This window comes from Hydra vulgaris, chromosome 11 (assembly GCF_038396675.1).
Source record: "Hydra vulgaris chromosome 11, alternate assembly HydraT2T_AEP".
In the NCBI taxonomy this organism is placed as follows: Eukaryota; Metazoa; Cnidaria; class Hydrozoa; order Anthoathecata; family Hydridae; genus Hydra; species Hydra vulgaris.
The window spans coordinates 54747847-54760000 of record NC_088930.1 but is presented as its reverse complement, the minus strand read 5'-3'; the positions used below and the strand labels follow the sequence as shown (position 1 = coordinate 54760000).

The window sequence follows — 12154 nt, the reverse complement described above, 5'->3', positions numbered from 1 at the left end:
CATTCATTAAAAATAATTAACAAAGGAAATTTTAAAAAACTAGTGGCACTCTTCCTGAGTGATTTTTTATAACATTTATGAAAGTTATAAAGTTGAAAACTTTTTTTTCTGCTAGACCAAGAACAGCTTTTAAGAATTATTTTAGTAAATTATTTTACAACTTTATTAAAACTTATATTACTCATTTAAATAAGAAAATTTTTTGTCGAAGTTTTTACTTACACTTCTTACATTTATGCGTATTGCCTTATTTTCATAGGTTGAATTTTTAAAATGCTGCAAAGTATTGACATTTGAATCTTTTGAAATATTTTTGACGTAAAAACTGCTATCACAGTTCAAGTCGTTGAGGGGATTCAGGTATATGTGATTGTTTGTGACAGGAGGGAAGGGGTTAAGAATTGACAAATATAGGGTGATGTGCTTTATGGATGACCCTCCTTACTTGCCTTTACAAATGATTTGTTTTACTAAAGCAAAAACAAAAAAGGTTTTAACTGATTTTTTTTATATTAGAAGAATAGCAAATAAATCTTTTTTTTTTTTAATGTCTAAATACAGATATTTATATAATTCATATTTTTATTTATTATGTAAATTTATGTCAACCAAAATAAGAATACAAAACAAATAAAAAAAACAATATAAGTAATTTTAATTAAAAAATAAATAAAAGATTTTTTTCTAAATTCTCCTAATATAAAAAGATTCAGTGTTAAACATTGTCAAACTAACACGATGAAATAAGAATTACATAATAACGTAATTATTTTATAAACAAAAACTTAACGAAAAAGTGCTAGGGACTTTAGTAAATGCATGTAGTTTTAACTTACGTTACACAAATTTAAAATGAAAATGTGCTTTAACTAAGCATTGTAATTCAAAACTTTAAATGTAAAAATGTGACACTTAATATTCTTTTGCATATATTATTAAAAAACTTAGGTTTTTCAACTAAATTTTATTAAAAGCAGAACTTGCGGAATTATTTCAAAAACAAAAAAGCTTTCTTTGTTTTTGACAAAAACTAACAAAATAGGAAATAAAAATAAACTTAAATAGAAAAAAATAGAAATATATTTGTATAATTTTAATGTAACAAGTATATATTGTCCCTTTATGAAAATGTCTATGTAATAAATGCATATACTTTTATGTATAAATTTTTGTATTATATTTTTGTTCCTCCTGATAGTATGCATGTTTAGCTTACTTGGATAAGGCGTAGACTTTGTAAACTAAAGGTCCGTGGTTCAAGGCTAACCTCATCCTATAAATTTTTGTTTTTTTTACACACGCAGAGTCGAATGTTAAAAAGAAACCTGTCTCTGTTAAAATACTTGGGATAAAAACTGTACTGGAAAAGGTAATATGAAACATTAAAGGCTATTTGAAGGCTGCATGGCCTAATTAAAGCTTAAAAACTATGTATACATGTGTGTGCGCCTTACTTAGAAAATACACTGAAAGGCTTAAATGGTTTAAGAAATCTGAAGGTGATGAGATATCATTCAGAAACATAAAATTAAAAGCTTTTTTATATACAAATAAGAAAAAATAAATGGTTACAAAGTAAACATATGACCAGCGGCATTTAAAAGAAAAACAAAAAAAAGTAAGCAGTTGTGGGAATCAAAGCACAGACTTTCCGTGTATGAAGGTAACACCTTATCAGTAGTATAAAGTCCAGATTCTGGGCCAAAAATTTATGGTTGTTTTTATAACCATACTTTCTGAACCAAAGAAAAATATATTAAAAATATAAAAAAATACGCTTCATCAAAACCATAATTTATATATATTTTGGTTACATCATAACCATAATTTCTGAGCCAAAATAAAAAAATGTATGTATATGTATATATATATATATATATATATATATATATATATATATATATATATATATATATATATATATATATATATATATATATATATATATATATATATATATATATATATATTATGGTTACATAATTTCTGAGCCAACTTAAAAAAAAAATTATGTAGTATCACAACCATAGTTTATGAAAAAAATTATGGTTACATCAAAACCATAATTTCTAAGCCAAAATAAAAAAATAAAATTATGGTTACATCACAACCATAAATTCTTAGCTAAATTATGTTTGTATAACAAACATAATTTCTGAGCCAAATTAAAAAAATTACATCAGAACAATTTTTTAAGTGTAATAGTATAATTGTCCTATTAAAGCATAAAAACTTCTAGGTTGTCCAATTTCTTCATCCCCAGATTTTAATGTAACCACTAATCTTCTTCCATTATTTTTTACAGATTTATCAATTCTTTATAGTCAATCCATGAATTGATTGTATCAGGGTACCAATACCACTTTACTAATGATTTGTTTTTGAGTTTATGAATAACTTTTTCAATCCTAAATATTTTTTGATTAGTTTTTTGAATTTCCTGTTCATAAAAAGTACCTTGTATTTCTTCACCATTATCGTCAGTTATTTTTTATGTCAGTGGATCTGTGAAGATCATTGGTAGTTTTTTTGAACACCCAACCCAAACTTTGCTTTAGTTGATATGATAGGTTTAATAATACCTTTAAACAATTCTTTCACGTATTGTTGGATTTTTTATAGCATCCATTTCTTCGAGCATAATTTTATCAGCTTCATTTCTTTTTGCTATATCTGTAAAGTATTTATAAGCAAGATCATAATGGTAAGTTGCATTATCTACTCTATCTACAGGTTTACTCCATTCTTTATATGCACCAGTAGAAGTTAATTGTTTATCTAGATTAGTACCAGGACCTGCAAGGTTCATACCAGGTTAATGCATTTTGCCTGCGAACATTGATCATAATAGTTTTATTTTATTTGTTGCCGAATTAATTGAACTAAATCACCTCCTGTTTTTGCTGATAAAAATTTATTTTTTGTTTTTCCACAAATAGCGCAAGTTCCACATAGCATATTTCTTTTGTTTTTACTTACAACATTTTATAAGTTTAGTGTATTTGTTTTGTTTTTGTAACACAGTACATTTTATCATATAGAGTAAATAAAAAAATGAATATTATAGATTTATTACGGAATGTAAATAACAATAAGAGAAATAATGATAAGCTGTTACCTAAAAGTATAAGAGGAATTATTGTTGGAAAGTCAGGTTGTGGAAAAACTACTTTATTATTGAATTTACTTTTAAGACCTGGTTGGTTGGACTATAATAATTTACATGTTTTTGGAAAATCTCTTTTTCAACCAGAATACAAAATATTAACACTATCTTTTGAAAAAAAATTACAAAAAGAAGTTGTTCTTGAACTACTTAAGTTACAAGAGAAAATAGAAAAATTAAATGCGAACACTGAGTTTATAATTGAAGACATTTCAAAAAATTTAAATGAGAAAACAGATATGGAGTGTAGGTTTTTTGAAACAGCTGAGGATGTACTAGATCCTGAAGATCTTGATATTTATAAGAATATATATAAGAGGAAGGCATAGTAATATAGATTGTTTCTATCTTGCACAAAATTATTTTATGTTACCTAAGCAAACTATACGAGAAAAAACAAATTTTATTTGCTTATTTCCACAAGATTCAAAGAGTTTAAATCATATTTATAAAGATCATGTTTCAATTGATGTGACAAAAGATAAGTTTATAAGATTTTGTAAGGATGCCTGGTCAGAGCCTCACAGATTTGTTATAATAGATCTATCTTCTAAAAGAGATTATGGAAAATATAGAAGTGGATTAGATAATTTTTATGTACCAACTTGTGAATTTTAAAATTTTTATATATAAAAACAAAATGTCTTTCTATATATTATCAAGTGGAAATAGCAATAACATAAAAACTAAGTTTACTCCTATTAATCAACTTAGACAAGATAAAGCATATGAAATGGCTCTAGTTAGTTTAGAGACATATTGCAGTTTTCCTAATATTGATTCTTCAAACAACAATTTTAGATATAGCACAGATAATGGAGCAACTTGACATGATATAAACATTCCAGAAGGATGTTATGAGATTGCTGATATAAATAGATATATTCCATTGATTATGTCATAAAACAACAATATTAGCGCAGGAGTAGCAGGTATTAAACTTGAATGAAATAATAATACATTAAGATCAGTTTTAAATATTGCATTTGGTTATAAAGTTGATTTTACAACTACAAATTCAGTTATAACTGTTTTTGGTTTTAACAGTGCAGTATCTTCATCTGGTTACCATGAATCAACTAATATAGTAAACATATTAAGTGTTAATAGTATACGTGTTGCAAGTGATATAATAGAATCATCATATATAAATGGAAGAACATAAAACCTTATATATTCATTTTTACCAACAGTAGGTCCTGGTTTTAAAACTGTTTAAGAGTCGTTAAACTTAATTTACTTACCAGTAAAACTAAAAACAATTTCAAAAATGGAAATTAAATTGCTTGAAAATAATTATAAGAGCAAATGAAAAAGGTACTGGTTTAATAACTAATTTAAGTAAAACACAACTAGTTCATAGTTCTCTAATAGAGGAAGGATTTATTGGCGCACTTTTACCTTGACTTGGTACAGCTGGAATATTTTTATTATCAAGCATTGCTCCGACACTTACAACAGGGCTATTAACAGGAGTATGTTCAGCAGCTTGATCAGCTATGGTTGATAAAATTTCTGGAAGGGGTATTGTGTACTTTAAAAAGAATGGACAAGGAGTTAAAATGACAGCTGCAAGATTTGGTTTATATTCGAGACAATGGAGTAAAGGAGTTTCTGTAGATGATGGAATGTTCTTACGTAGTGGGAATGGATATTCATCAGCAGGCTCTGGTTTATTATTAGGACCAAATTCACCATTTGCTAATATTCCGTTTTTGAATATGATTCTCTGATTTTTTTGAAAATCTTTTTCCCATATATAAAATTTTTTTGATATATGTATTATAAAATGTCAAGAAATAATCCGCCAATGCTTAAATTTACAAACAAATATAAAAGAAATATAAAAGAAACTTTTTAAGCCACACAAAGATTTAGAACACCCTTCAGTATTAATAAATGAGAATGGATATAAGATATTTGTACAACATGACATTACAATAACATCTTTATCACATCAAAATATTTTTTTAAAGTTTGGTGATTAATGAAGATGTTGCATTAGTTTCACTAAAACAAGAACTTTAATTTAAAATGTTAAGTTTACAAGATTCTGTAATATCAGAGTCTGTTGCTGATATTGTAGTAAATGTTGTTAATAATTCTGATTTTGATATATTAATTAAAAAATGCTTATGTTTTATTAATTTATTGAATAGTTTTTGAAAAAATATTTTTTTTCCTTATTAAAAATGGAATATAATTATAATAAAATATACCCAACTCTTCCAGATGCACCTGCTGAAAATCAGATACCTGTTGACAACCAAGCTCATGTATATCGTTTACAAAAAATTAGTGAGATTCAAAAAGAAATAGAACGTGAGAGAGAAAAGAGAACTATATTAAGTAAAAAGTATCATAGAGCTGTAAAAATAATTTCAACAATTGATAGTGCATTACTAGTTATCACTTTGGCACTTGGAACTATTGGAATTGGTTTTTTGACAACAATAATTGCACCACCAGTATTTATTGTATGTGAGGGTATAGCGTTAGGAGCAGTTGTGTTATTAATAATAGGTGGACAAAATAATAAAAAATTAAATTTAAAAGCAGAAAAGCATGTACTTGCTGATTCCAAACTAAATACAATAAGTGATTATATTTCTTAAGCTTTAGTAGGTGGACATATAAATGACAATGAATATGAATTAATACTTGGTGAACTTGAAAAATTTCACGTAATGCTTGAACAAATTAGAACAAAAATAAAAACTGAAATTGATGAACAAAATAAGGAATCATTAATTAAACAAGGAATAGATGAGACAATTAATATACTCCAAAGTAGATTTAGTAAAAGTGTAAACGTAAAAACACAAAATAATTTATTAAAAGAAAATGTAAAAAAAAAAGTAAAATAAAAAAACGTAAAACATAAAACACAACATAACGATTAATGTTGTGTTTTTTTTATTTTATAGTACATAAAATGTCATTTCTAAAAATTGAAGATCCTAAAAAAAAAGATCAAGTTGTTAAGGAATTCTTAGATAGTAAAAAAAGAATACAGCAGAATAATTTATAAGAAAAGATGGGTGAAGCTAATTTACAGTTAGACATGACAAAACTGTACAAGCCATTAATTGATAGTGAAGCTGGAATAAAAGAAAACATATCTAAATTACATGATCAAGCTAATAATTTTGCATTTACTTTTTCAAATGCTTATCCTGAAATAATGGCTGAGTATGCATATAAAGAACTAATGCCTTCTTATGAAGAAACTAAAACTTTTAAGTTGGAAAAAATTGCAACAGATTATCTAAGAATATATACTAATAGTAAAAAGTCTACAGATACTACATTTGGAATCCATTCTAAGGATGACAAGTTATACATTGGAAAAAAAGCAAGATTTGTTAATGATGATGATATAACTATTGATAGTAAAACATATTATGGTACTCCTGGTCTTTGGGAGTTGATAACAAAGTTTAAACCTAATAAGGAAATATATACTGAAGATGATCTTAAATCTATGAAAATATATTAAAACAAACAGATGCAATTGCTACTGAAAACCCATACAAACCAAAGTAGTCTAGGAGTGAAAAATACAAAGATATAATAGCTCAAATTTGGAGAGATATAAAGAAAAATGGAAAGCGCGAATCAAAAGGAACAGGATTACCATCTATAATTCTTCCTAGCGACCCTAATGCACTAATTGAAATGCTTGAATTATGTATAGCTGCATGGAAAAAATACTTATTGTTCATAATAAGAGATATATGAAGAAACATATTGTTGGAGGAAGTGGTATATTCGACAGTATAAAAAATTTCTATAAGCGAGCAGCAGCGTCAAAAGCAACAAGAGTATCATTAGCTATGTTGAATAGGTTTGCTGTTACGGAATCAGGAAAAACTGCATTATTTGCTGCTAAATCAGCAGGAAAAAAACTTTCAACATCAGCAATAGAAGCTGCTAGAGATGTTGCAGTTGAAAAAAGAAAATAATTAATTGATAAAGTATCTTCAAAATTAGTTTTACAACCAAGTACTGCTATTAATAAAGAAAGTTAAGAAATACTTTCAAATTTAATGAATAATGGAACTGATGAGGTAACAACAAATATAAGTAAATTAATTGATCAATTGATCAAATTAATGATGGGTGCTGTGATAAAAAATCAACAGAAAAAAATCTCAAATGACTATGCTATAAGAATAGAAGGTCTAATTACAAAAGGACGCGGTCTTAGACTTGCGTAATTTTTTATGCAATTACAAGTTGGCAAAAAAAAATATATATTTTTTTTATTGTATATAAAAAAACATGTAAAATTTAATACTTCTGAAGTATTAAATTTTACAGAAATCTCAACTGTGATGATGGAATAAAAAGATTTGAATTCCATGAACATGAGTCAGTGGCTCGTACAAATCTAAATAGTTCTGGAGAAATAAGAATCAACATCGAGCAGCAAGATTTGTTCACGCTTCCATCTGAGGCTTTACTATTGTTTGAAGGAAGACTTCTTAAAGCTGATGGAACAGCTTATGCTAATGCAGATGCTGTGTCACTTACAAATAATGGTATTATGCATTTATTTTGTCAAATAACCTATCAATTATCAAACTAAGAAGAAGAAGCTGTTTATCATCCAAGTTAAGCAACTACAATGTTAGGAATGCTTAAATACCCAAATGACTAATAGGAAGTTTTAAGTGCCTTAATACCCAAATTGCTAATTGAAAGCACAAGGATTAAATCAATTGTATTATATAGATTCTACAACAACAGCAGTACTTGCTGATAACCCAGGGTTTGCAGTAAGACAAGCATACATAATTCTGAAACCAACTACAAAATGAAACATTTTCATTTTTCATATCTTTAAGACACATTTTTGGATTCTGTGATGATTCCAACAAAATTATTTATGAATTTAAACATACCCTAACTATTGTAAGAAAAAGTGATAATGATGCAATTTTCAGACTTGCTGCTGCAGGAAAAGTTAATCTTGATAAAATATCATTGTTCATACCACATGTGATCCCATCAGATGTAGAAAGGATTAATCTTTATAAAACTATTGAATCAAAAGTTATAATTCCGGTAACTTTCCACGCGTAGTAGTGTGATACTATATCTGTTCCACAATCTGCTACATTTTCTTGGAGGCTGATCGTAAAGACATCTCCTGAATAGCCAAGATACATCATTGTTGAATTCCAAACAAATAAAGATGGAAACCAAGAACTTAATTCTTCAATATTTGATCATTGTGACTTAAAAAATATGTACATTATGCTTTATCAGGAAAAATATTCAGCTGTTGATTATAATTTATCATTCCCAAATCAGCAATTTTCAAGAGCTTATAGAGCATCCATGTTTAGTGAAAAATTTTATGGAATGAATGAATTGATCACACAAAGCAACATACCTCCTTCTGAATATAAAGATTTATACCCACTTATGGTTTTTGATGTTAGTAAACAATCAGAAAGATTAAAATCATCAGTAGTAGATGTACAAATTAAAGCAACATTTAATGCAGCTGTTCCAGCAGATACCGAAGCATTTGCTGTTGTAATATCTGATTGATTGTTACAATTTCAATCAGACAGAAATAAAATGAATATTGTTTTAATAAAAATTTTTTTGAAAATGAGTTAAATTTTTTTCTTTATATAATAAAATTAATATGAAATATACAAAGAAAAATTTAAAAAATCTATTAAAAAAAAATAACATTTCAAAAACATCTGACAATCTCGCTACATTGCTAATGATTGCTATGGATAATGAGTTATTAAATAAAGAATCTATTGTGACTGAAGTGAAAGAAGTAAATGAGTTGGTAGACCTAGAATACATCCAGTAAAAATAAATGTGAAGAATCTAGTTTGGAGACTTAGAAAAATCATGAAACACCTGAAAAAGTTACAGATCCAAAATATGAAAGAATAAAATCAATCAGAAATAAATCAGTGTCTATTAAATTAACTAACATGGAAACAGGAGAAATTACAATATATCCATCATTATATAGTACCATGCATGGAACTAAGCATGGATGGAGATGTTTTGAATTACGTGATGGTAAGATTGATAAAGGTGTTAAAATCGAGATAGTTAATTCTGAATAAAATGAAAAAACGATAGTCCCGGAAATAATATAAAATCTTTACATGTATTTGTAAAGATTTTTTTAATAAATATACGTAAAGAAAATAAAAAATATTAAAATTGATATAAGAAAAAAAAAATGTATGAAAAAAAGTCTTGTCATGTAAAAAATGGAAAACAAAAATGTCAAAGAATTGAGACAAATCGCTAGAGGGCGAAAAATTAGATATTGTTATAGAATCTGAAAAAGTGATCCCATAAGATCATTACAAATTATATTAGACGAACCAATTCCAGATATAGAATCTTCAATAATTTTAACCCCGACCCCTTTTATTGCAATTAATACAGCAATATCTCAAAAAGAATCAAGTAATACATATAATTCTATTGCAGATTGGATTACATCTGTTACTGATACAATTAAAAGAACATCTGATAAAAAGATTGAGGCAATAAAATCTAAAGTTGTAAAGTTGTACAATAAATTTGGAATTAGAAAACAAATAGAATTTAAATTGATACAATCATCTATCAAGAATGTTAAAACAATTTACAGCTACAGGTTAAAAAAAGGTTATGATGCTTTATCATTTATGAATCTTGTAAGATTAAGATACTAGATGAAAATAGAAAATCAAAGGTTTATATAGTTCTTTCTTGTGAAATGGAGCGTACTGATATTAAAACAAGTGAAACTAAATTCACAACGGCTTCATTTGCGGCGAAGAATCAAGTTGTATTAGAATCAACAGATTTGAATGAATTATATGAAATATCAAAGCTGAGAATTCTAGAAAATTTATCATCATTTCAACAGTTAGGGTCAGGGTGGAGGTTTGTTTCTATTAAAAAGATGAAAATAATATTATTGAGTATAATCCTATTAAAGCTTAATCATACATTCCTCTTGATAAAAATTTAGCAACTAAAAAGGCAATAATATAAAAAATGAAGATAATGAGTGTTTTAAGTGGTATATCGCAAGAGCATTAAATCCAACAGATAATTATTCTGAAAGAGTAGATAAGGAGCTTAAAAATTAAGCTGAAAAAATAAATTGGGAAAAAATAGAATTTCCAGTATCATTAAACCAAATTACACAATTTGAGAAAAACTATTCAGAAATCAGTGCCAATGTATTTGGATATGAAAGTTCATCAGTTTATATTTTGCGTATGTCAAAAAATAATAATTGTAAACATTTAATAGATTTACTATTAATCTCAAATAGTGTCAATAGTGCAGAAATTGCTTATTAGGATTTAATACTGAAGAATCCTTATCTAATCATAAATTGTATTGTGACACATAATTCAGTACGTATTGAACTTCTAAAACCAAATTCAACAATGCAATTCAATAATTGCAATAGATCTATGAGAGTACTATTTGTAGTATATGCCAACTTTAAAAGTTTTATCAAACCAATTAACACGTGTATACCAAATCCAAATGATTCATATACTAAGCAATATCCAAGACATATTCCAAGTTCATTCTGTTATTATATTAAATGTTTTGACGAAAGTATTTATCAAAGCAGTCCAGTCACATCTACTGCAAGTAACGAAACAGATGATGTTGACCAAAATTTTTTTGACTGCTTAGAAGAAGATATTAAGAAAATTGTGACATGAATAAGTTCCAAAAAAGATGATTGAAAACAAGGATGATTTTAATGCTGCAATATCATGTCATATTTGTGGAGAAGATCTTGAAAAAGATAAAGTATGTGACCACTGTCATATTACTGGAAAATATAGAGATAAAAATTGTAATTTAAAATATAAAAATCCAAAATTCTTTCCAGTTATATTTCACAATTTATCTGGTTATGATTCTCACTTGTTTATAAAGAAATATCAGGAGGAAAGTTGAGTTGTATACCAAACAATAATGAAAATATATTAGCTTTTCTAGAGAAATTAATGTTGGTGAGTTAATTAATAAAGATTTTAAGAAAGTTAAAATTAAGCGTGAACTCCGTTTCTTAGATTATAGATTCATGCCTTCTAATTTAGAATGTTTATCAAAGAATTTAACAAAAGATCGGTGTAGGGACACTGGAAAATTATATTTAGGTAAAAAACTAGATTTGTTCCTAAGAAAAGGTGTGCACCCATATGATTGGGTTGATTCTATTAATAAACTGTCTGAAACACAATTACCACCATAAGAACTGTTCTTTTCAAAATTAAATGATGATGATATAAGTGATGATGATTACATATGCATAAATTGTATGGAATGAGTTTAATTGTAAAACATTTAGATATTACCATGATTTGTACAACATTTCAGATGTGATGTTACTAACTGATGTATTTGGAAATTTTAGAGATGTTTGTATTAATTGTTATAAATTAGATCCTGCTTGGTATTATACATCATCAGGATTAGCTTGGGATGCAGCATGAAAGAAAACAAAAGTAAAATTAGAATTGTTGAGTGATTATGATATGATATTGATGATAAGCAAGGAATAAGAGGTGGAATTAGTATGCTATTTAATAGATTAGGAACTTCTAATAATAAGTATATGAATGATAAGTATGATCAAAGCAAACAATCAACATGTATACAGCATCTAGAAACTAATAATTTATATGGGTGGGCAATGAGTAAGCCACTTGCAACACATGGTTTTAAATGTATGGATGAAAACGAGCTAACAAACTGGAAATCAATTTCCTGATACTAAAGTTGATTTAGATTACCCTGAAAATTTACATGATGATCATAATGATTATGCACTTGCACCTGACAGAATAACCGTTAATAATGTTGAAAAATTAATACCTAACTTGAATAATAAGAAAAGTTATATAGTTCATTATAAAAATCTTAAATTGTATGAAAGATTAGGATTAAAGATTACAAAAATTCATAGAGGTATAA

At 26.8% G+C, this 12154-nt stretch overlaps 1 protein-coding gene across 2 annotated transcripts in view; it reads left to right on the top strand.

Annotated features, from left to right (window-relative positions):
* LOC101236226 (transmembrane protein 245) overlaps positions 1-12154 on the top strand; it is a 63004-nt gene that overhangs the window by 11822 nt on the left and 39028 nt on the right. The window lies entirely within an intron of this gene.